General features: G+C 39.6%; 1 protein-coding gene across 1 annotated transcript in view; it reads right to left on the bottom strand.

Moving 5' to 3' along the window:
* The window catches only part of CDK14 (cyclin dependent kinase 14), a 660,346-nt gene that overhangs the window by 563,305 nt on the left and 70,622 nt on the right, over nucleotides 1-26,419 (bottom strand). The window lies entirely within an intron of this gene.

Genomic DNA, 26,419 nt, shown 5'->3' with positions numbered 1-26,419 from the left:
CCTTCTTTGGGGACATGGGGAGAAAACCTGCCTCGCAACCAAGACACTCCAAAAACTTAGCACGTGGTTTCCCCAGCCCATTACACATTTAGTTGTTAATATGTATCTAGACCCATCCTGGCTCTCACACACCCTTATTCCTTCTGCTTTCAATACAACCACACTTATCTTTCCCTCGTGTGCAGAAAGCCCTCCTTTTCCAACCTTCTGCTCAAATCTTCCACCTTCTACTCTAATCAAAGCCTTTTGCCCTCACAGTTCTTGTATGAATTAGCCTCCCTCAACCTAAAAATACTATCCAATGACTTCTTACCCAGCCTGTCCTTGAAACCCTTAACAATGGGTGATTAACATAACAGACCCATATTGAAAATGATTTTCTTTTTGGTTTACAGGGGAAAAAAAAAAGAACATATTTCATTACTTAAATCTTCCTATTTCTCATGTATATTTGCAGTCCACCCAGATTGTGGATTAAGAAATACTGAAATCCATTTTTCAATCCATGATCCCTCCTGCCCTGATGTGAATGGTTTGATCTGGTTGCAAGTTAACATTTCTAAACTTTGTAAGTCACAGCTGCTGCTTAAAAAAAAAAAAAAAAAATTCATTCACAATTAGATCATGCGCTCACTTGTGAGAAGCGACCGTGATGAATGGGTTTTTAAGTCTGTCTTCCTCCCCCATCTTCAGTTCTCAAACAGTTTGGTATGTGGTTAGAGTATCTCATTTTCTCTTCTTCATACAATATAATGCAACTGCATTACTCACTTAAAATTCACTTTAAGCACGACAGAATGTATAACACATGGAAGATTTTAATTGGAGACAAAATAGTATTTCACTGACTTTCTCAACAAATCCCTGTCTCAGGATGGATGCCTACTGGAAGCAATTTGAATTCATCATTTTCCCCAAAAACATTTTACTTTTAGAAAACAATAATAGAAATCATTTTTATAACATCTTATGTACTCCATATAATTATTTTTGGTTAATCCCCTTAGTTAATAAGATTTACCAGTACTCTTGAGGGAGAGGAGATACACTAAGAAAGAAGAGAGTCCCCTTCTAATAAGCTAATGCTGACTTCAGCTTTTAACTGGGGCATTCTGGACAGCACACCTGCTTACAGACTATGTCTCCTAAAAGCTTCTCAAGAAACAATGCCTATTATATAACTCATTTTTCACCAGTTAATTCCCCAAATTCATTCACATTACGAGACAGCTGATATTTTGATCGGTAAGTCAAAGACAATTGAAAATGGTAATGATCCAGGACACTTTTTCCCTGATTAAACTGGTTTGCAGAAAGGTACTCTGAAATCTTACCCGACTTGAAAAAGAAAACAAAATATTTATAAAGGGGTAAGGGAATAAATATTTGGAAATTACAGAAAAATCAAATGAAAGAAACTACTGGAAACAGTAAGAAAATGCAGAGAGAAACTGTCAAGAACTAAAAATCATAATAATGACAGCAATTAGTATTTGTTGAGAACTACGATGTGCTAATTAAAAATCATCTCATTTAAACCTGAAACAATTTTTATGAAGCAGTTACAACCATTATCTTAAAGATGAGAAAGTCTGAGCAAGTAACTTGCCCAAAGACACACTATGCTCTACTGTTTATTAAAATTTGTATATAGACTAAAACAGTTTTTTTATGTACCAATATTAAAAGACAGAAAAGACAGCCGAGTACAAAGCACAATCAAGCTATCAAGAAAGGAAGCACAAACTACCAGGGAGTAAATAAGAAACCCATAGGACTTACTTGAGGAAAACTAATACCAGTGAGTAACAAAGAAGAAAACAAATAATTGGAAAGATAACTTAGTTTTGAACAGAAAGACTTCAATATTCTTCATCCTTCCTGGTCAATTTCTAAATTCAATGTTATTCTAGCCAAAATCTCAGTAGGAAATATTTTCTATTTTGAAAAAGAAATTCTAATATTCACTGGAAGACTAAATGTATGATAAACCTAACAGCATGTTTTGGTAATTAAAAGAGTGGTACTGGCACAGGTAGAAAAAGACGAATCAATGTAGTATCACCAAGACACAGGCCGGAGTGCATACTGAAGACTAATGTATGATAACAGCGCCCTTCAAGTGAGGCAGGAAAAGATGGATTATTCAATAAGTGCTATTGAGACAAATGAAAAGCAATCTGAAAGAATAGGTGGGTTCCCGCCTCAAACCTTATACTAAAATAAATTTCATATAACTAAAAAATATAAACGTAAAGATGAAATTATCAGAAGAGAATAAGACAACATTTTTCTTATACAGTGTAGGTAAAACTTTTATAAATACGATTCCAATACAGAAACCATAATAGGATTGATGGATATCATTCCCTGAAAATGAAAAAAAGTCTGCATGTAAAAAAAAAATTATATAGATTTGAAGGAAAAATGACAGACTGGAAAAAATTATTTGCTACACAAATATGGAAAGTAAAGATGGCTGTCCCTAGAAAAAGAATTAGCTCTTGAAATAATAAGAAAAAGTACTATTTCAATGGAAAGACTGACAAAGGTTAAGAACAGACTAGTCACATACACACACATAAAAGCAAATGACCAATAAGCAACTGAAAAAAATTCAATCTCAGTAGACATCAAGGCAATACAAATAAAAACTAAATGTTTCCACCACATCAATTTCGGCAAAGAAGAAGATCTAGAAATTGCAGTGGTATGAGGCTTCCATACGATTAACTTGGTACAATGCTTCTGGAGAACAATTTGACTATTTCCATTAAAATATAATTTCACATTGACTTAAAAATTCTCTTAAAATTTATTCTGAGAGATGAAATATACACAAACATATGGATGCAAATTATAGCCTTAATTTTAATAGCAGAAAAGCAAAAAGAATTTAATTGTCCACAATCAGGGAATTAGCTAAATAAATCATGATGTATCACAACTGTGCTTTTAACATGAAGAAGTATCTATTGCTTCAAAAAATGTGCATGGATGGTGTTCTGCAGCAATGCAGAGGGGAGGGATAGGGTCGGAGGTGGGACGGAGGGAGGGGGGAGGGGACATACGTATACCTACAGGGATCCATGTTGATGTATGGCAGGAACCATCACAGTGTTGGAATTACTCTCCAATTAAAAATAAAATGAAAATTTTGAAAAATGTGCATGACCTTTTGATGAAAAAAGCAGAACATCGGTGATCACATGAAAGTTATACTCCAACAAGTAGGTGGGAGGATAATGGGGTAAAAAAGAAAAAAAAAAAAAAAGCAGAATTTAACGTATTTGAATGGAAAAAGAGAAAGCAAAACACAAGAAACTTTCAGTACTAAATTTGTGGAGGAAAAAATTTAGTTAAATGGAGGCTATTGTAAGAATATAAATTATCAGAATTAATCCAAGTGATATAAAAAAGTTGACATACAAGAAATTGAAAAGTCATCAAAGATCTAGCTACCTAAAGGATACTTTGGAGGCAAATGCTATCAAATCTTTATGGAACAGATAATCCCTTGGTCACTAGCAGAGCCCTCATATCCAAACATGACGAAAGTAATGCAAATTTTAAAACCCTAAAACAATCTCATTTATGAATATGAATTCAAAACTCCTAAAAACACAGGCAAATCAAATTAAGGTGAAATAAGATCATATTTTTAATTAATTTATTGATTTGATTGTGTTGGGTCTTAGTTGCATCATTCGAAATCCTGCATTGCCGTGCACGGACTCTAGTTGTGGCACGCCGGCTCAGTAGTTGCAACACAGAGGCATAGTTGTTCAGAATGTTCTTAGAGGCAATGGACAGTTCCTGTTAGTCCTACAAGACTACCAGGTGGAGATTAGTTATGACAGCGTCGGGTAGATAGCCAACTGGGCTCATCTCTACCAGGTATGAGAACACTCATGTCAAACGAGTGAACTGAGCACTTCACAAAGCGCTCTTAGTCTGTCAGAAGTGCACAGGGATTAAAGTGACATCTGACCAAGGTTATAGGCATGCGGGCTCTATTTGAGACCCTCCTGGTTTTCTTTTAGACCAGCAATACGAGAGAGAAGAAATGTCTGGTGCTAAATAACATACAACAGTTTGAAATTTGCACCCCCAACTAGCCAAGTCTTAAAATAGTTCATTAAAAACAGAAATATACAAACTAAAAGGGAATAACAAGAATATAAGACAAGAGGAAAGTTAAAATTTGATGTTTAACCTTGATGCTCTCTTATGAAATAAGCTAAAGACCCTGATGCTCTCTTATAAAATAAATTCAAGCATCCATACTTTTGACATGTATACTACTTCCAAGTGCAGAAATCTATCTCTGCAGAATTCATACAAGGGGCTTTAATTTTCCAACAGAGTTTTTAGAAAATGTGTTAATTACACTCATGGTGTATTCTAAAGTGCACTCAGGCATGACTGAAACCTCCTTAGCCCTACAAAGTTTCAAACCACTAAAATAAGTTCTTTAGGACTTCCTTGGTGGTCCAGTAGATAAGAATCTGCCTGTCAATGCAGGGAAGACAGGTTTGATCCCTGGTCAGGGGAGATTTCACATGCCTCAGAGCAACTAAGCCCCTGCAGGACAACTCCTGAGCCCACATGCTGTACCTACTGACGCCCTAGAGCCTGTGCGCCTCAGGCCTTGCTCCACAGCAAGAGAAGCCACTGCGATGAGAAGCCCTGCCGCAACAAAGAGTCGCCCCCGCTTGCAGCAACTCGAGAAAGCCCACATGCAGCAGCAAAGACCCAGTGCAATCAACAAATAAAAAATAAATAAAGTGCATTTTTAAAAATAAGTTCTTAAAAAATAAATAAATAAATAAAAATAAGTTCTTTAGTCTTTCAATCTAGGATCACAACCGTGTCTCCATTAGAATTATGTGTCAATAACATAAAGATCACTGTCTGAGTAACTGGAGCTAACTTCTATCACATCCACCTCTTCTCCACCCTCAAGGACCCAAAGGAACAACAGTGTCCAAAGGCCGCAGCAGCAGATCTGAATCACTACCTATTACGAATATCTGATATGTGAGGAAAACGAGACATGCAACTTAACGCGCTATCTTGTTATGAAGAGCTGACAGAGGGCATTTGATTAATTTGCCCAACAGATTTCCATATTACAGCTCTTCGAGAGCAAGACAAATAGAAGCTCATTTTGTCTGACTCCAGGTCTCATCTGGCTCTTTCTTTGCTGTGATTTTTAAATGTATTATTCTCGCTATATTTTATTTCTCCAGTCAATGAAGAACTGGTGCTCTTCCGTCCACTCATGGATGGAGAAATTTAATTATATTAAATAACACTTGACAACGTAAGACAACATTGAAGTATTTTGAGCATTTTAAAATCAGACATCAGAAAATACATACAATGATACAACAAAATTTGAGTTCACCTCATAAAGGCTGTCATAAATTCCACAGCAGATATAAACTGATGTCCTTCTAATGGACATTAGTTGAGCTAATATTTCACAATATACAGAAGGTCAGATGCTACACGAGACTACTACCTTAATGGAGACATTTTTCTATTTAGTCCTCAAATTTCTCTCTCTCTATATATGTATATGGAGTGTATTTGTGTATATACACACAAATATATGTATAATATACAGAAACAAATATGTATATAAAATAAATATAAACTAAATGTATAAATAAAAATTATAGTTTATATAAATTTATATATAAAAAGGGGGGATATTAATGCTATAGCTCCTGATTCTCAATTACACAGAAGCATTTTTAATCACATCTAAATTACCAGGGAAAAAATAATGAAGATAATGGCCTCTGAGAGTCACCACACATTTCTGAGTTGCAGAATCAACCGAGGCAGTCTCTTTAATAGCCGTGGTGACTATGAATATATATGACAAAAGATCACTTTAAAAGTCATTCTCAAAAATGAGAGCTTCAATGATTTGTGAAGCAAATCATATGATACAGCTGCACTTTGCCAACAAAAATGGGTTGACTTGTTAAAAAATAAGATAAAATAATTTTTTAAAAAATCTACCTCCTCTCATCCAGTAAAACGACTGGGGTCACTTCAGAGTATTTCTTGCATATCCACAATACACAGAGTATTTTAAGAGGTAAAAAAATTAAATCAGTTGGATCTTTCACCATTCTTTGCAATGTGGATGAAGGCAGTCAAAAGGTACAAACTTCCAGGTGTAAGATTAAAAAAAAAAAAAAAGATACTAGGTATGTAATGCACATGCCAAATATAATGAAACCCTCCTATACTTATACAGGAAAGCTGTTAAGAGAGTAAATCTTCAGAGTTCTCATCACAAGGAAAAAAATTTTTTGTCTGTTTCTTTAATTCTATATCCGTGTGAGATGATGGACATTTACTGAACTTACTGTGGTAAGCATTTCATGATGTATGTTACTCAAATCATTATGCTGTATACCTTAAACTTGTACAGTGCTTGCTACATGCTTCCCTGGTGCCTCAGCTGGTAAAGAATCCACCTGCAATGCAGGAGACCTGGGTTCAATCCCTGGGTTGAGAAGATCTCCTGGAGAAGGGAAAGGCTACCCACTCCAGTATTCTGGCCTGGAGAATTCCATGGACTATATAGTCCATGGGGTGGCATCGGACACGACTGAGCGACTTTCACTTTCACATGTAGACTATATCTCAACGTAACTGGAAGACAAAGGAGAAAAGACAGAATCTACTTTGGGGAACTGATGTTTCTAGAGGTCCTAGTAAGAAGTAAAAGTTTCAGTTTGACAAAATACACATTAATTCAGTTTGAAATAACTTCTGTTACAGGTTATTAAAGAGACAATGTATTACTTACCCTAATAAGGCATTAGTTTCATTATACAAAAATAAGTACTTTGAGTAAATTATCTGAAAAATATATCTAAAGTAATGAGTTTTCAAATGTTATGTCTGAATATGTAACTGAAATTATTTTGTTAATTCAAGTTGCTATCAGTTAATACAATTTAAGTGGATCACACAAAATTATCTCTGAGTTACATTTCTTAAGAACTGTTCCCAACTCTCCTTCAACTCTACATAACACAATTCCTTTGGAGATAATTTAGGTGGATAACTTTTCTCTTGCTCTTTTTATTTCAAATAAAGAAGTCTGTGAGCTCCTTCATAAGCCACTGATGAGATTATATTTTGTATCCCCAGCAGCTGGCACTTAATAGGTAGTATCCAGGACGTTTGATGAATGAATGAATGGATGGATGGATATTCAATGAATCAATGATGATTCCTGCATTTATATAAAGATGGTCCTGTCCTCTGCTCTTGTACAATCCTTCTTCATTAAAGCTCACACCTTCAAAAGGAAGAGAGTAAATTTACACACTGTGGGCTCCTCAGAACATAGCTGAAAAACAAGTTACCATCAAACTGAAGAGGTTAAAAATGACATTAGTGTCAAATAGATAGCTAGTGGGACATTGCTTTATAACACAGGGAGGTCAGCCTGGTGCTCTGAAACAACCTAGAGGGGTTCGCTGGGGAGCAGGGTGGAAGGAAGTCTCAAGAGGAAGGGATATATGTATACTTATGGCTGCTTCGGGCTTCCCTGGTAGCTCAGCTGGTAAAGAATCCGCCTGCAATGCAGGAGACCCTGGCTCGATTTCTAGCTTAGGAAGATCCCCTGGAGAAGGGATAGGCTACCCACTCCAGGATTCTGAGACTTCCTGGTGACCCAGACAGTCAAGAATCCACCTGCAGTGCAGAAGACCTGGATTCAATCTCTGGGCTGGGATGATCCCTGGAGGAGGGTATGGCAACCCACTCCAGTATTCTTGCCTGGAGAATCCCCATGGACAGAGGAGCCTGGCGGGGAATAGTCCACGGCGTATAAACGAGTCGGCGACAACTGAGCGACCGAGGCCAGCATGGCATGGCTGCTTCACATTTGTACAACAGAAATCAACACAACACTGTAAAGCAATTATCCCCCAATTTAAAAAAGATGACATTAAAAGGGGAAATTCACCCCACTCTTCAGTCCCTTTCCGTAAACAATGCTGATATAAGATGAAGATGCATGAACACCTCTCTCAGGGCATCCACAGCCCAGTGGAGGACAGAGAAAACGTAAACAAACAAAAATGCGTATGTGTGGTCATGTATGTTCTTCCCTTGGCTTCCCCACTCCTCCTCTCCCCCAAGGTGTGAGTCAAGTTTACCCGTTCATGTAGCGACCGGCTGACTGTGCCGTGTCTCAGCAGCCAACACTCTGCTTTCAGCGCAAGCACTGGCCAGAGGCCCCAGCAAACCACCTCCACTCTCCCCTGTCTGCTATCCTGCGCAGCCTCACAGAACCCACCGAGTGAGTGCCTGTGCTCCTACACTGCGGCTTCACTGGACATTCTGAACAAAAAATGGGGGATACTTTCTTCCTTCTCTGAAAGCCCCTATTTTATTTGCTTCCAATAATACTGTTCTCCAACAAAGGCTGCAGCTTTCCACCACTGCACTCCTATAATCAGCTGATAACTGAAGACCAGAAGCTCTGCTCCTCCTAACCATTCAAACTAATATTTACACTCACTGTTGATTTGCAGGCTTTTCTGGCCCAACTGTTAACTCCGCCAAAGAGGCGCCTCCGTGGTCCAGCTGCCTGCCAGCCACATCAGCTGGCAACACTGGGCATCTCCCTAACCCATTCCCCTGACAGCCTAAATCAGCAACATGCCCTGGAGTGGGGCATGAATCATCATGTCAGAGACCTGATATGCATTAACACCCGCCCCCCACCCTCCTTTCCATCAACAAAGTGATAAAAATCACAAATGTCATTAAAGTGGAAAAATCAAGCCACTGTAAATATCAAACATCAACTTCAGAGGAATTAGGCTTGATTACACATGTGAGGGTGCAGATGGTGGACTTTCCTCCCCCTGGTCACATGAAGAAAGAGCAGCTTCCAAAGAAACACATTATGTATTCTTCTCTCATCACCTCGAAAATTCCAAGTGATTTGATATTTTCCTCCTTAGTGAATACATAGAGGAGACCTCAGTAAAATGACTATCAGGTTAGATTCTGGAGCTAAAACCATGATTTTATAAACCTCACTCTATTTTCTTTAAATAAGCAGATAACAAAAAGCCAACCACACAATAAGACAGTGTGAAAATGACTACAAGACCCAAAAAAAGGTATCTTTGTCTTGAAAAAAAAAGTATAAAATTTGTCTGAAATTGACTTGTTACAAGCATCTTGAGTTTCACAGTAAGCTTTATAGGAACCCATAAATTTAGAGGGGAAATTGGCAGGTAGGTGAATGACAGGAAATTATATTTCAGGGATCAATTATCTGCAATTCTGACTCCTTAAATGAGATTACAAACCACAGCGTTCACCAGCTTAGAGCACAATACTCTTCTGGCGGGCATCGAAGTATTCATAATGTCAAATGGATCCAGAGAGGTCTTTTCTTATATGTGTTCAAAATAAACAGTGATGTACAAAATGTAGAAGTACATCCTAAAATGTTTGCTAAAACTTCAAAATGGTCTACGTCAAAGTAAAGAGAAAAGAAACTGTAAACTTGTACCTGTACACGCCAGTATGTCTCTTCATTTTTCCAAGTGTTGGAAACTCTGAGCACATGAAAAACTTGATATACAACTGAATAAAAATTAGGAAGTATGACAAGGCTAATTTCCTTGTTTTTTAAAAAAAACTTTTCATTTTATATTGAAGTACAGCCAATTAACAATGCTAGGATAGTTTCTGGTGAAGAGCAAAGGGACTCAGCTATATGTATACATGTATCCATTCTCTCCCAAACTCCCCTCCCACCCAAGTTGCCACATAACTTTCAGCGTAGAGTTCCCCATGCTATACAGTAGGTCCTTGTTGGTTTATCCATTTAAACACAGCAGTGTGTACATGACCACCCCAAACTCCTTAACTATCCCTTCCTCCAGTCTTTCCTCCCATAAGTTCCTTCTCTAAGTCTGTGAGTCTGTTTCTGTTTTGTAAATAAGTTCATTTGTATCATTTCTTTTTAGATTCTGCATATACGGGATTCCCTGGGCCTCCTTGGGCATAAAAGGGCTTCCCTGGGCTTCCCTGGGGGCACAGAGCAGGTAAAGCATCTGCCTGCAATGTGGCCAACCTGGGTTCCAACCCTGGGTCGGGAAGATCCCCTGGAGAAGGAAATGGCAACCCACTCCAGTATTCTTGCCTGGAAAATGCCATGGATGGAGGAGCCTGGTAGACTACAGTCCATGGGGTCGCAGAGAGTCGTACACAACTGAGCAACTTCACTACTCATATAAGGGATATCATATGATATTCACCTCTGTCTGATTTACTTCACTCAGCATGACCGTTTCTACGTCCATCCATGTTGCTGCGAGTCGTACAATTTCATTCCTTTCTATGGCTGAGTAATATTTCATTGTATATATGTGCCCTGTCTTCTTCATCCATTCGTCTGTTGACAGACATTCAGATTGTTTCTGCCTTGGCATTATAAACAGCACTGCCATGAACACTGGGGTGGGGCGTCTTTTCAAATTAGAGTTCTCCCTAGACACGTGCACAGGAGTGGGAATGTTTTATTGCAGGTCCTGCCCTTTATCACCCAAGGAGCCTTGAAAACGTCTAGGTCCGCTCCTGGAGCTGCAGGCGCTAACCACGACCCTTCCAGCACTCTGCCCAGCCCCTCCTCCCTCCAGCCTCCTACGAGGACGCCATCCTTTAAACTGGCTGTTCCCGCAGCCAGCATCTCTCTTCCCCTGACATCCCGACCAGGCCCTCCACAGACTTCTGGTCATTTTTCCAAAGACAGCTTCTCAGGGAGACCTTCCCCGACCACTTTATCAAGCACCCTCCCCAATTTTATACCTCTCTTCCAGGTCTGAATTTTTTCTTCTCAGCAATTATTAATATCCAAGATACAATATAGATTGTATATTATTATGGTTCCTACACTACAATGGAAGCTCCAGGAGAGCAGGGATTTGTGTCTGATTTGCTGACTGCTTTGTTTCTCATGCCTAAGTGAGTACCAGGCATAGAGTACATGCTCAATAGACATTTCCTGAATAAATGAATAAATCTACATAAAGACTATGCTTAGATGGTTCTACCAGTCTGTCTTCTAGCCTAGCTATACAGTTTGCTAAAATGACCACACAGGACCTTTGCCTCACCCAAAGTTCTTGACATTTAGCCTCACCACCCACCTCCTCCTTTTTCACTTTTCTTCTGCTTTCCTGTAGTCAATGTTTTAGGTCTTTTTGAAAGTGGACATTCATTATCAGCAACCTGAAATTGTTGGGGAAAGCAAGTAGGTGTAAAGCAATCAATAAATAGAAGACCATGGTTCCCATGGAAGGTTTTCTCTCTCTTTCCACCTTTCTGCAATCTTTGAATCATATTAAAAGCTCATCAAGAGGTAACTGATATTAACTGATGTAGAAAAAGCTGATTTGTATATATACTTTACACATACAGAAAAGAAGATAAATTGCACTGGTGCACTGAATCAGTTCTATTTCTGAGTGTAATTCAAGAAGGTGCTGTTAAAAAGTTAAAGCATAAAAACCCTTTAATAGAATTACAGTTGTCTGGTTATTTTATAGAGCATGTCCCTTGCTATCAACTTCATGATACCCCCAAATTAACTACTGCAAGTTTGTCAACAATAGCTAAATTTGTATTTCAAGAAAAAAAGCTCTACATAGTCTAGATCAACGCTCTTTTGGCATGGTGGGGGAAACCTATATTCAGATCTTAAAAACTAAGTATTCAAACAAATGAAAATAGTTCCAAAAGTTTGAAAGCAGAATGAATTAAAGGCCAGCCTGGCCATACCAGGTATTAGAATGTCTCATACACCTGCAATAAGCAGCACAGTTTAGCACAAGAACAGACATGCAGATAAATGGAAAACAGTATCTCAAGGTTTAAAAAAAAACACTCTACTATAAAACCTCTATTTCTGCTTTATTGACTATGCCAAAGCCTTTGACTGTGTGGATCACAATAAACTGTGGAAAATTCTGAAAGAGATGGGAATACCAGACCACCTGACCTGCCTCTTGAGAAGTCTGTATGCAGGTCAGGAAGCAACAGTTAGAACTGGACATAGAACAACAGACCAGTTCCAAATAGGAAAAGGAGTACGTCAAGGCTGTATATTGTCACCCTGCTTATTTAACTTATATGCAGAATACATCATGAGAAACGCTGGGCTGGATGAAGCACAAGCTGGAATCAAGATTGACAGGAGAAATATCAATAACCTCAGATATGCAGATGACACCACCCTACGGCAGAAAGTGAAGAACTAAACAGTCTCTCGATGAAAGTGAAAGAGGAGAGTGAAAAAGCTGGCTTAAAGCTCAACATTCAGAAAACTAAGATCATGGTATCCGGTCCGATCACTTCATGGCAAATAGATGGGGAAACAGTGGAAACAGTGTCAGACTTTATTTTGGGGGGCTCCAAAATCACTGCAGATGATGATTGCAGCCATGAAATTAAAAGATGCTTACTCCTTGGAAGGAGAATTATGACCAACCTAGATAGCATATCAAAAAGCAGAGACATTACTTTGCCAACAAAGCTCCGTCTGGTCAAGGCTATGGTTTTTCCAGTGGTCATGTATGGATGTGAGAGTTGGACTATAAAGAAAGCTGAGCACAGAAGAATTGATGCTTCTGAACTGTGGTGTTGGAGAAGACTCTTGCAAGTCCCTTGGACTGCAAGGAGATCCAACCAGTCCATCCTGAAGGAGATCAGTCCTGGGTGTGCATTGGAAGGACTGATACTGAAGCTGAAACTCCAATACTTTGGCCACCTGATGCAAAGAGTTGACTCACTGGAAAAGACCCTAATGCTGGGAGGGATTGGGGGCAGGAGAAGAAGGGGACGACAGAGGATGAGATGGCTGGATGTCATCACCGACTCAATGAACATGAGTTTGAATAGACTCTGGGAGTTGGCGATGGACAGGGAGGCCTGGCGTGCTGCAGTCCATGGGGTTGCAAAGAGTCGGACATGAATGAGCAACTGAACTGGCCTGACTATATACATCCAGAAACTTCATGTACGTAAAGGGAAGGTTGATTGGGCAGGATTCCAGGCTTTCTAATCCACAAAGTCATCCCCAACCCTAAACCATCTCAATGTTAATGAGCTCCATGTTGTTGATAAGTCAATATGTTTCTCCCACCACAAGCAAACACCACAAAATGAGAAAGAACTATAGTTAATAAATGGGGCTCCTAAAATTAACTATTGGTAAGGGGACGGAGGAGAAGAGCCTATTTAAGTCTTTTATACAATTGTTGTTTAGTCATGTCCGACTCTTGTGAACCCATGGACTACAGCCCACCAGGCTCCTCTGTCCATGGGATTTCCCAGGCAAGAATACTGGAGTGGGTTGCTAGTTCCTTCTCCAGGGGATCTTCCCAAGCCAGGGATTGAACCCAGGTCTCCTGCATTGGCAGGCAGAATTTTTACCACTGAGTCACCAAGGAAGCCCCTTTTACACCATATATCAAAATAAATCCCGATGGACAGGGCTGGATTCTACCTTCTGACCAGGGTGGTGTGCCCCATCCACGCAGGGAAGGGGAGGCAAGAGGAGAGAAATGCCTGGCTTGGCTTCACAGCCAGACTGGGGAGTGCAGGGAGGGGTCTCCGCCGGCCCCAGGAGTCTGGAGCTGCCAGAGTGCAGGCAGGAGGAGCCGGTGCTTCCAGGGGGCAGGTAAGCATGTCACTGTGGTTTCTACCCACCATTTCTAAAACTGCCTAGACAAAATGTTTTGGAAAAATATCCTTACACAAACCATAATTATGCATTTTATATTTTCTTAGCCCTCTCAGGAGAGAACCATCCCTTAAACATCTAAATCTAAAAAAAATCTAAAAGTTTATATGTGTCCTACCTTCCCATTTCCAAGTATAATTATGGAAGCCCCTAAGCTGAGTGCTGAGGTTACTCAACAGTTCATTTCTCTTCTCACCTTGAACACGTCTACATCTGCAGGAATTCTAGAGGAATCTGTGGTTCCACTTTACTAACTGATCATTTTTCTCTAGCTATGACTATGCTCTCTCTGGTGGTGGTGATTTAGTCGTTACGTCATATCCAACTCGAGACCACATGGACTGCATCCCACCAGGCTCCTCTGTCCATGGGATTTCCCAGGCAAGAATACTGGAGTGGGTAGCCATTTCCTTCTCCAAGGCTCTCTCTAGACGGATATGCTTTGTTCAGGCTGAAACCACCAATCCAAACTCTGACAATCCCACCACGTGATCCCCAGCCACCTCCATCAGCCAGAGGTCTCCCTCGTGATGCTAACCTGGTGGGCCCATAGCCCAATAATTAATATATGGCTTTGTTTCAGAGGCTATATTGATGTTCTTGCTATAGATAACCACATTCTTAAAAATGCTGTTCCATCTTTGGAAGCAGCCTTTTCATAAGACTAATTCAAAATTTCCTCGCAATTTTATATCCCCCTTCATTATGAACAATAGGCTATCTCACCATGGAACTAGGGGTCAAAACAGCCAACTTCATTTAAATGTCTAAATGTCAAAAAAAGTGTTTCCATAACAAAACACTCATTCCAATGCAACCAGCATGACTGAACATTCTATAAAAGCAATAAGCAGCATGTATGTGGATGCTGCTTAAACAAGTGATAAACAAGTTGTTAATTCAGTTTATTAGATTCTTAATATTTACATAAAAATAAGTTTTAACTTTGATATAAATTTAGTGGATGTCAGAATAGTTAAAAATACATGAACTACAGTATTTCATCATTTTACCAGTGCAATCAGAAGTAACCATGAAAGCAAAAAAAGGATGTGTTACATAACAAGTAAGGCCTAAAATTTATAGCTTTGTGATTTATACAAGATGAACTTGTGGTTATTCACATACAGATTATTCTCAGGGCAATGATATGCCCTGAGAAATTAGAAGACTTCTAGGGAAAATTTTGTTAATAAGCACCATCTATTTTGTCTCTGGGCAATGGACTAAACAATTTTAAGAGTTTCTTTCAAATTCCATAGCTTTTAATATAACAAAATAAGCAATTTTCACAACACTTGTAAATAATACAATAATTATTCTTTAAAAACTAACCTAGACTTCAAAATACTATTTGTGTAGCAAAATTACGCTGAGAAAAACCTGAGAAAAAATTTGTATTAATTTTAAACTCTAGTAAAACATATGATCTCAATGCTAAGAACTTCATCTTTCTATATAAAGTTACCCCATTCTACTTCATTAATATCCAAGTTTTCTGTTCAATAAATGGATAAAAAAAAAGCTTGTCAAAATGTTAATATAAATATAAAATAGCTCAGAAGAAAGTAGAAATAATATAAGTCCACACAGAAAGAAATTTTAATTTTGTACAACTGACAAGGTTTGGTAGTTTGTTATGTGAACATGATTCATTTTATTTTGTTTCCCTAATAAAAAGGGGAAGGGTGACATTATAAAAAAGAAAACACACTGAGTGCTAAATAATAGTGATTATGATGGTAACAAAAAAGTAGTGAGCAAAAATTTAAACTATTTTATATTGTGGCAAAAAAAAAAAGTCCTAATTAATTTTTGGAAAACTCAAATTTGACTGTGACCACGTTTGTGAAATGCAGTCTTCACCGACCCTTGCAGGTGTGAAGCCACATTCCTCTTCTTTCTCCAACAACAGCTTCCCACGATGCCATCCGACATACTGAAATCTATCCACGTGTTCATTTCTTCTACTAACGGCCTCTCCTCGCTACTGGAGCCTCAGTAGCATGGAGCCAGCCCCAGTGCCTGACGGGAGAAGGCCCTATCCCTTAGGCAGAGTGAGATGATGAGTGTGAGAACCAATATCTTGGATAGTGATGTGTCTGAGGGAACAGATTTAATAACTCCTTACAATGGAACCTGGAGAAGGAAATGGCAAGCCACTCCAGTATTCTTGCCTAGAGAATCCCATGGATGGAGGAGCCTGGTGGGCTACAGTCCATGGGGTTGCAAAGAGTCGGACACGACAGAGCGACTTAACTAACTTTTAACTTACAATGGAACCAGTTAAAAAAAGTTCCAGCTCCATAACTAAACTAAAATCAGACTTCTGAGTTTTTCACCTACTCCTTAGAAATAAATACACAGGTTTTACACTATAAAACATCAACCAGTATTAAAACTACAGTAAGCTAAAATATTTCTGACATCTTTGTTATTAATAGAATAATTTCCCACTGACCTATGTATTACATCTGTGTAAAAATAAAATGTATAAAACAAATGCTTATAGCAACATTATCCCTAACAGCCAAAAGGTGAAACAATACAAATGTGGATCAACTGATGAATGGATAAACAAAATATGATATATCTACACAATGAAATGCTACTCAGTCATAAAAATAAATATGATACTGAGGTCTGCTATAGCACAGAAGGATCCTATAAACATTATTCTGAAGGAAAGAAGCCAGAAAGAAAAGGCCACATATTGCAACGTTATGATCCCATTAAAACAAATGTGTCCAGAGTAGGGAGATCCATACACAGAGAAAGTACAATAGTGGCTGCTGAGGGCTGGGCCACTGCAATAGGCAAAGCATACAAGGTTTCTTTTTTTTTTTTTTTTTTTAATTTTTAATTGGCGGATAACTGCTCTACAATGTTGTGCTGGCTTCAGCCATACAACAATGTGAACCAGCCGTAACTACACATATATCCCTTCCCTCCTGAGCCTTCCTGTGTTATAGACAGCAAACCCCTGCCCCCAGTTACCTGTTTTACACATGGTAACGTGTGTTTCAACGTCACTCTCTCAATTCATCCCATGAGGTTTCGAGGCGATGCAATGTTCTAAAATTGACAACGGCACTGTTTGCACAACTCTGTGAATATACTAAAAGCCACTGAAAAACCTTAAATGGCTGAGTTGTATGGTATGCGAATTACATCTCAATACAGCTATTACTAAAAAATATATATATGCATATATATATATATATATATACACACCCAGAATTTTCGACATTCCTATATTCTATATGCCTATACTCTTCTCTCCCAGCTTCACTCAGACTTCATCTCTTCCAGCTTCCCTTCTACATTAGGTCCAAGCAATTCCAAAAGTTATATTTTCCTCCCATTTCACTTATCCGCCAAGACAAACTACATCCAACGGTGAGTGTAACTGACAAGCTCTTCTATTCCCCAAGCTCTAGCAAATGGTTCCTGGACACCAAAGAGAACAGAATAATTTGCAGCTAGCTTAAACACATTTGTCTGTGTCATCCTCAGTTTTAGACAGCAAACCTGTAGTGAGGGCACGTCATGTTAATTTCACTTTTCTTTTGACATACTACTAGGAAATGTGCCAAAGGAACTTTCTATGTGTTAGGCAAGTTTCATAACTGCAATAGTGAGAAACTCATTAGAAACACTTTGGCTGAGCATCAGGAAAGACATGAAACAACAGCCAGTGGTGTTAAATACCAGTCTGCTACAGGAGAGAGAAAGAGGAGCATTACCACCCTGTCTCCCCAGACTCCATCGGTTGCCCCCTATTCAGCCACCCCAAACACATACAAAATAAGAAAATATGGGCTTGCTATCTAAATGAAACATCAAGACATGTCATCTTAATTATCACATAGATTTCCTCTTTTGAGCCTATTCTATGCAAAGATTCTGAGAGTCAATTGTGTGCATAATCAGTCCTGTCTGACTCTTTGTGACCCCGTGGACTGCAGCCCTCTGGGCTCCTCTGTCCATGGGATTCTCCAGGCAAGAATACTGGAGTGGGCTGCCATTTCCTCCTCCAGGAGATCTTTCCAACCCAGGAATCGAACCCAAGTCTTCTGCATTGGTAGGTGGATTCTTTATCACTGTGCCACCTGGGAAACTCCTGAGAGCCCAGTAGAAAAGAGCAAACATTAGCATCAACTTTTCTGAAGAAAAAATATTCTAAATTTTCTTTATCTGCTTACGTCTTAATAGTTTTATGCCAATCTCTGATCATCTTTTTTGAAGCTACAGTGGGTCTGTATAACATTCTTACTATGCAAGTTGCAGAGGGGAGAAGATGGTTCAGTAAAGAAGATTAAAAAAAAAAAAAAAAATCTCCCAAGAGAAAAAAAGAATATGTGACTTCTAATAATTGCCTGATGTCAATTTCAGTATGCTGGGAATCCTGCATGGTGGAAATAGGTGTGAAGAGATGCTGCATAAGGACCACAGTTTCCCGCCTGATTTAACAGACAGTGGGAGCACCATCTGGATGAAAAGTGGCAGCCATCCAGCCATTCCAGTGGAGTTCGGGTACCAAACTCAGAATGAAGAAAACACCCAGCTGGCAACCTCCTTAACAAAAGGCTCATCCCCATAAAATCCTGCCCTGTTCTTTCCTTTTTCCTCAAGAATTTTACTGCAAGTCTCACCAGCTTTTATCCTTAAGAAAGTGACTTCTTTTTTCTTCAGCAGAAGCCTCAATAAAAGATATGAAATAGAAGAAAGACTAAACTGAGAATAAAGAAACCAAGATTATGTAGTTCTTTCCCTGCTGTGTGACTTGGGTATACGCCAGAGGGGCTATAATTTCTTTTCTCGGTGAAATGAATGAGTTGGACTGAACGATCCTAAGTCTATAGGGTTAAAACCACATAATGCACAATACATACAGGGCCTTTATCTCAAACTACACTGAAAAGGACTTCCCTGGTGGTCCAGTGGATAAGAATCCGCCTGCCAATGCAGGAGAAACAGGTTCAATCCCTGGTCCAGGAAGATTCCGCATGCTGTGGAGCAACCAAGCCTGCGTGCCGCAAGCACCGGAAGCGTGCGCCTGGACCCGCGCTCTGCAACAGGAGAAGCCACGCGGTGAGAACCAGGCGCTGCAAGCAGAGGAGCCCCTACTGGCGGCAACTAGAGAGAGTCTGCGCACAGCAACGGGAACCGTGTGGCCAAAAGGAAAGTCTGGGTTTCTTTAATGCACTAAGTAAAATGTAGTAAGGCTCTCAAAACCTTAATGCCACTTCCCAAATGATGGCTTTTCTAACAACCTGGTACTTCGGTTCCCAGCTTCTCTTCATGGCTATTAGAAAGATGCCATGGTGTGGGCCATCTCATAGTTGGTTAACCAAGAGTGTTAACCAAGTGTCCTTCTTCCACAACGTAACAGAGATGATTTCTGTAAGCCGTGGTGGAAGAATCGGTTCTGCTGTTTGCAAGACAAGTTAGTGAACGCCAATTTATTTCTCAACCCCAAATCAGTAATTCTCTTTTTGAAGACTTTTCCAGTTCCCTCCCCCAGGAGTTGTGCCGTTCACCGGTTTTATTCAGAGGTCTACTCGTGCATTTGTCACGCATTTATTTCTTTCTCTCTCTTGGTTTCCCTTCTAGGTTGTCAAGTCCAAAAGGGCACAGAGCATTTCTTCATCCTGTGTCTTCAGCTTCCACCACTCTATCTGTGGCAGAACCACAACTCTTTCAACTGTGAATCTAAAAAGCAATACATGTGTATCTCATGCATTCAAAAGGTCCAGAAATAGTCTAAGCTTCAGGCAAAGCTGGGTCCTGCTGTTGAGTGGATAGTAAGAACCCATCTCTCAACTCACCTTTCCTCATATTGCTTGATTTTTTATTGGAGGATAACTGTTTTACAATATTGTGTTGGTTTCTGCCACACAACATGTTGGTTTTATTAACAGACAGATACCCCTTTCTGCGAAGAACTGGGGAGTCTCTTGATGAAAGTGAAAGAGGAGAGTGAAAAAGCTGGCTTAAAGCTCAACATTCAGAAAACTAAGATCATGGCATCTGGTCCCATCACTTCATAGCAAACAGATGGGGAAACAGTGAAAACAGTGAGAGACTGTATTTTGGGGGGCTCCAAAATCACTGCAGATGGTGACTGCAGCCAAGAAACTAAAAGACGCTTGCTCCTTAGAAGAAAAGTTATGACCAACCTAGACAGCATATTAAAAAACAGAGACATTACTTTGCCAACAAAGGTCCGTCTAGACAAGACTATGGTTTTTCCAGTAGTCATGTGTGAATGTGAGAGTTGGACTATAAAGAAAGCTGAGTGTTGAAGAATTGATGCTTTTGAACTGTGGTGTTGGAGAAAACTCTTGAGAGTCCCTTGGACTGCAAGGAGATCAAACCACTCAATCCTCAAGGAAATCAGTCCTGAATATTCATTGGAAGGACTGATGCTGAAGCTGAAACTCCAATACTTTGGCCATCTGATGCAAAGAACTGACTCATTGGAAAAGACCCTGATGCTGGAAAAAAATTGAGGGCAGGAGGAGAAGGGGACAACAAAGGATGAGATGGTTGGATGGCATCACCAACTCAATGGACATGAGTTTGAGCAAGCTCTGGGAGTAGATGATGAACAGGGAAGCCTGGCATGCTGCAGTCCATGGGGTTGCAAAGAGTCGGACATGACCGAGCAACTGAATGTAATGTACCCCTTTCTGACGTTAAGACAGCAGGATTTCCAGGCTACACCTGTTTACTTTCCCACTAATTCCACATACATCTCTCATGATCCTCTTTGGTTCTGTGTACATCTCTGAACCAATCACTATGGCTCCAGATATTAAATTCTCACTGGCCAAGTCAGCACAATTTGCCCACTCCTTGAACAGGCATATGTGCTGTAAGGTCAGCTTACAGACAGGGACTGTGGGAAGCCGACTCCACAAACCACATGCCATTTCCAGAAAAAATGGAGTAGGTCAAGGAAGGCAAAGGGCTTCCCTGGTAGCTCAATCAGTAAACAATCCGCCTGCAGTGTGGGAGACCAAGGTTCGATCCCTGGGCTGGGAAGATCCCCTGGAGGATGGAATGGCAACCCTCTCCAGTATTCTTGCTCAGAGAATTCCATGAACAGAGGAGCCTGTAGGGCTGCGGTCCACAGGGTTGCAAAGAGGTGAACATGACAGTGACTACGCAAGGAAGGCAAGAACAAACAAACAAAAAAGAAGGAAGACGAAAACACCAGATGTCTATCATAACGTGCTTGTTTGCTTAATTAAATGCAATCAAATTTGTAACGAAGACTTTGTCCTCTCATACTCTGATTATACTGCTCCCCAATACACAAAGAAATTCTAATAAATTGTGTCCTGATTTGCTAAGGATGGAGGAGTTAGGATGGGGCTTGGGTCCACAAGGACATGCAGGCAGAAGGAAAACAACTGTCTTTCCAGGTCAACCTGAAGGCTGAAGCTAAAATTTCACTTTTAAGAGCGTGGTCCCTTCCTTATATCATACACACACAAAAAAATGAGCTTGGAATGTATCAAAGGCCTAAATAAATGCTAAAGTTATAAAACTCTCACACAAAAATTAGACACAAATCTATATGATCTTGGATTAGACAATGGTTTCTTAGGTATAACACCAAAACCAGAAGCAACAAAAAATAGGTAAATTGGGCTTGATCAAAATTTGAAATTTTTTGTGATTCAAAGGATACCATCAAGAAAGTGAAAAGACAACCTAAAGAATGAGATTTAAATACTTGCAACTAAGATATCTGATTTAAATACCTGTAACTAATATATCTGATAAGGCCCTGGTGTTCAGAATATACAAAGCACTCTTACAACTCAATAGTAAAAAAACAAATAATCCACTTAAAAGCTAGGGAAGGATTTGAGTAAGTATTTCTCCAAAGAAGAAATGCAAATAGACAATACACAAATGAAAAGGTTCTTAATATTTGTCATTAGGGAAATATATGCAAATCAAAACCACAATGAGATACCACGTCACACCCACTAAGACAGCTAAATCTCACAGACAGATGATAAGTAACAGGAAAAGGTGAGGATGTGGAGCAATCAGAAACCTCATAAGTTGATGACAGCAAGAGAAAACATCGCCATTGCTTTGAAAACAGTTTGGCAATTCCTCAGAAAGTTATATATAGAGTTACCATGTGACCCTCCAACTCCACTGTTAGGGATATACACACAAGAAATGTAAACATATGTCAACACAAAAATGTGCATGAATGTTCACAATGATGTGTTTCAAACAGACAAAACGTGGAAACATCCCAGATGTCCACCAACTGGTGAATAGGTAAACAAATGTAACATATCCATACCATGGGACATAACTCAGCCATAGAAAGGAATAAAGTACCAATACATGCTAAAATGTGAATGAACTTTGAAAACATTAAGCTAAAAGAAAGAAGCCAGTCATAAAAGACTAGATACAGCCCAGAGTAGGCAAAATCTAGAGACAGGAATTAGAACAGTGGAGGGAGGAGAAAATGGGGATTGATTGCTGAGTATGGGTTTCTTTGGGGGGGTGATAAAAAGATGCTGAAAACAGACAGGAGTGATGGTTGCATTTTAATATCCTACAAACCACTGAATTGTCTATTTAAAGACTAACTTTTATGTTACGTGAATTATATCTCAATATTTTTCAAAGTTAGAACGTGAACTGGGTAACAGACATTCCCAAGAAATTATCATAATTTTGATAAGTGCAACAATATTATTGCAAGTAATATAAGCAATGTCTACTTTAGTGAAAACACACTGAAAGAGTAAAAGAATGAAATGATATGATGTCTTGGATATGCCTTAAAACAGTTCAGCAAAAAAGGAGGATAGACAATAAAGAAAAAAATGAAGCAGAATTTTAATAACTTTTAAAAACTTTTAATAACTTTTAATTTTAACAACATATGTAATAAGCATATGTGGGTTCAACATACTCTCCTCTCTACTTCTGTGTATGTTTGAAATTTTTCAAATAAAACATTTTTAAAAGAGATTGTGATACAAATTTGTATTTCTTGTGGTTGGACTATGTGACCATCAGGGAAGCCATGGCTTTAATAAAGAGTCTGCACTAAAAATGATACAAGTATTGAAATACTGAAACCCAGTTGTGAAGTCCATTCAAAGGAACGGACAAAATCTATTTGGTCTCTCCATCATTCCAGAGACATTCTTTTCTAAGAGATTTCCTCATATTAAGCAAAACCATGTTTTAAGGCAAGACTGTCCCCAAACTATGTTCCCAAATCAGCCTTTTCTCAAGACTTTAATAGATGTCCTCAAAGAACAGTGTTCCATTGTCAAATAAGTTCGAGAAACTTATCTGCTATATTCTGACTTGGAACTATGCTCACAAGCTCAAGGTGAGTCATTCAAAAGGACCTATCATATGTCTCATCTGAGAAGCTCATGTCAATCCATTTATTTATGTGTGTGTGAGTTGCTCAGCAGTGTCTGACTCTTTGCGACCCCATGGACTGTGGCCTGCCAGGCCCCTCTGTCCATGGAATTCTCCAGGCAAGAATACTGGAGTGGATTGCCATTCCATTCTCCAGCGGATCTTCCTGACCCAGTGATCAAACTCATGTCTCCTACATTGCGCGCAGATTCTTTACCATCTGAGCCACCAGGGAAGCCTTCCATTTATTTCTTCAGCTTATCTTGCCACCCTGGCGAGAGTCAGAATCACTTCTACAGCTTGATGTAAATAAAATTTTCTCTGTTTTCTTAAACTCTGACTTGAACCAGAGCTTATGAAATGCTGGTTTAGAGATAAAGTATTTGCTTAAGAAAAGATACTTAAGCTGAGCCTGGAAACCACAGAAGCTAATCAGGCAACATTATATTCAAGACAAAGAGAGTAACAAGTGCAGGGATGCAAAAGCAAGAAGCATTTGGCAACTGAGATTAGTCCCCTATTCCGGGAAGCAGGAACACATGAGGGAAGGGGGCTGCAGGAGATGAGGTTGCAGGGGCAGACAGGGGCCAGGTCGGGAAGGACTCTGCTAGGCTAGTATGGATAATGTGTAAGCAGTGCAAAGTCACTGAATGACTAGATAGGAACGACGTGGTCAAACCTGCAATTCTTTTTGGTGTCCCCAAATACAGATACATTTACCCTGAAGCATGGTGATTTGTTCTGGTTAAGTCACGTATCTCCATGAAAACTGATTTGCAGGCTTCCCTTGAGGCTCAGTGGTAAGAATCCACCTGCATATGCAGGAGACACAGGTTCGATCCCGGTCCAGGAAAATCCCACATACCGTGGAGCAACTAAGCCCCTGCATCACAACTACTGAGCCTGCGCTCTAGAGCCCAAGAGCCCCAATTACTGAGCCCATGGGCCGCAACTACCGAAGCACACACAACCGAGGGCCCGTGCTCCGCAACAAGAAAAGCCACAGCAGTGAGAAGTCCACACCACAACAAACAACAGCCCCCCAGGCGCTGCAACTAGAGAAAACCCGCACAGCAACGAAGACCCAGCACAGCCAAATATAAATAAATAAAATTTAAAACAAAAACGGTGATTTGTCAAATGAAGCAATTCCCCAGTCCACACTGACAATTACTCAAACTTCAGCTTAGGCCCAATCCACTTACGTCTTCTTTCCAACTCATCCTACCACTGGCTGCAGATGCAAAAAATTTTAAATGTGCTATTCCCCTGTACCGCACACATGGAACATACCTCTCTAAAATTCTCTCATTTTTTTTCTCTGATGCTTGGATTTCTAGAAAGAAGAGAAAGCTTCCAGGATATGCTGCCACTTGAAAGAATTTTCCTTCATTACTTAAAATCTATTCTCTCCAGTCATTTCCCGTGTTGCCCTTTCAATTATTGACCCTGACTGCAGCTGAGGTTAAAGACGGTCCCCTTACCGTGTGGTTGGGGATTTGCTTTTTAACTGGTTTGTCTGCCATCCATTGTGCTCTTAAAATAAATAAATGATAATAATTAGTTAAGAGCATTTAAACGTCTAGAGATTTAACATAAAGTCTGGATTTCTTGTGTTCCTTGATATTTTTATAGAGCTGGCAATACTGAGCTTGAATTTTTGCAGGATATAATCAGCCAGAGATAAAAAAAAATAACAGCACCCCTTAAATGAGCCTTCCAAATACAAAAAGCACCCCAACCACCCTGCACTTTGCACATTCACATTCATGAAGCGTGGGCTGTGCTGTCTGGTTGTATTTTTATTAAATAGGTTTAAACAGACCTGGAGAAGGGAATGGCTAACCACTCCAATATTCTTGCCTGGAGAACTCCATGGACAGAGGAGCCTTAAGGGCTACAGTCCACCGGGTCACAAAGAGTTGGACACAACTGAGCAACTAACACTTTCACTTTCACTTCACTTTTCATACTGACTTAAATTTCATCCAAAAACACTTAAGCAGTTTATCACATTAAATACATAACACAAGATCATTAACAATAAAAACAATACCTACCAATTAAATGGAACAAGCAAATAGATTTTCCAGGCATCTGGGGGATATAATTACACAAAATGCAGCAACTAATTACTGCAGTTGAATCTTGACTTTGTCTAAGTAAAACATGACCTCAGATTCTTTTTCCACAAGAAAAAAATTTTAGGATTCCAAGGTAAGGTTGAGATGATCAACCGAGATTTAGCAGAATCCCCTCCACCCCCACCCAGAGTAGCATTCCTTCAACTAGCTTTATTTTATTCATTATTTTTTAAATATTTCTTTTTATTTATTTGGCTGCACATGAGACCTCAGCTGTGAGACCTCAGCTGTGGAATGTGGAATCTAGTTCCCTGACCAGGGATCAAACCCAGGCCCCTGCAGTGGGAGTGAGGAATCAGCCACTGGACCACCAGGGAAGTCCCCCTTCAACTAGCTTTAATCTTCAGATCTTCACAATTTATCTCAACCCAGAGCAGACTCAATATTTCTGTGATCTTGCGGTGGGCTATCCATCTGAACCCTGTAGGTAATGTCTAATAAAAGATAAAGGCCATAAATCATTTCTGATCGATAAACTTATCAAAGGTATTAAGTTCTGTTGACTTTTCCTTTAGTTAATTCAGTCTTAATAGTCACTCCTCCTTACCTCTTTCAAAAAAGTGAAAGAAAACTTTTTACACTGATGTGTATACAGCTTTCAAAATATCATCAAGCTATGAAGAAACAAAGGGAACTAGGAGAAATTATTTGCTCACACTTTAGCCAGGAGAGTGACTGGCTGTGATAATCCAGCATTGTAATTATCAGATAAATCTAGCACAGAGTAAAGGCAGCAAAAATTTCACCTCAATGTGGGGTTACCCATTTTCTGATGGAAACAGGAAAGTCATCTGGTCTCTCCCGGTTGTCTTGTGTTTTATGGTGGTGGCTTAGTCGCTAAGGAGTCCGACCCTTTGCAACCCCATGGACTGTAGCCCGCCAGGCTCCTCTGTCCATGGAATTTCCCAGACTTGTGTTTCAGAGAAAGCTGCTTTTTCCTTTCCATTATCTGCTTCACACTGAAGTTCAAACACTCCGCTCCAAGTGGTTAAATTTGTTGTAGGTGTCAGCTGGCCACAGGATAATGTCTAAGATCCTTCAG

This window comes from Cervus canadensis, chromosome 3, assembly GCF_019320065.1.
Source record: "Cervus canadensis isolate Bull #8, Minnesota chromosome 3, ASM1932006v1, whole genome shotgun sequence".
NCBI lineage: Eukaryota > Metazoa > Chordata > Mammalia > Artiodactyla > Cervidae > Cervus > Cervus canadensis.
The sequence above is the reverse complement of the archived record's forward strand: the minus strand, read 5'-3'. Positions and strand labels throughout refer to the sequence as shown.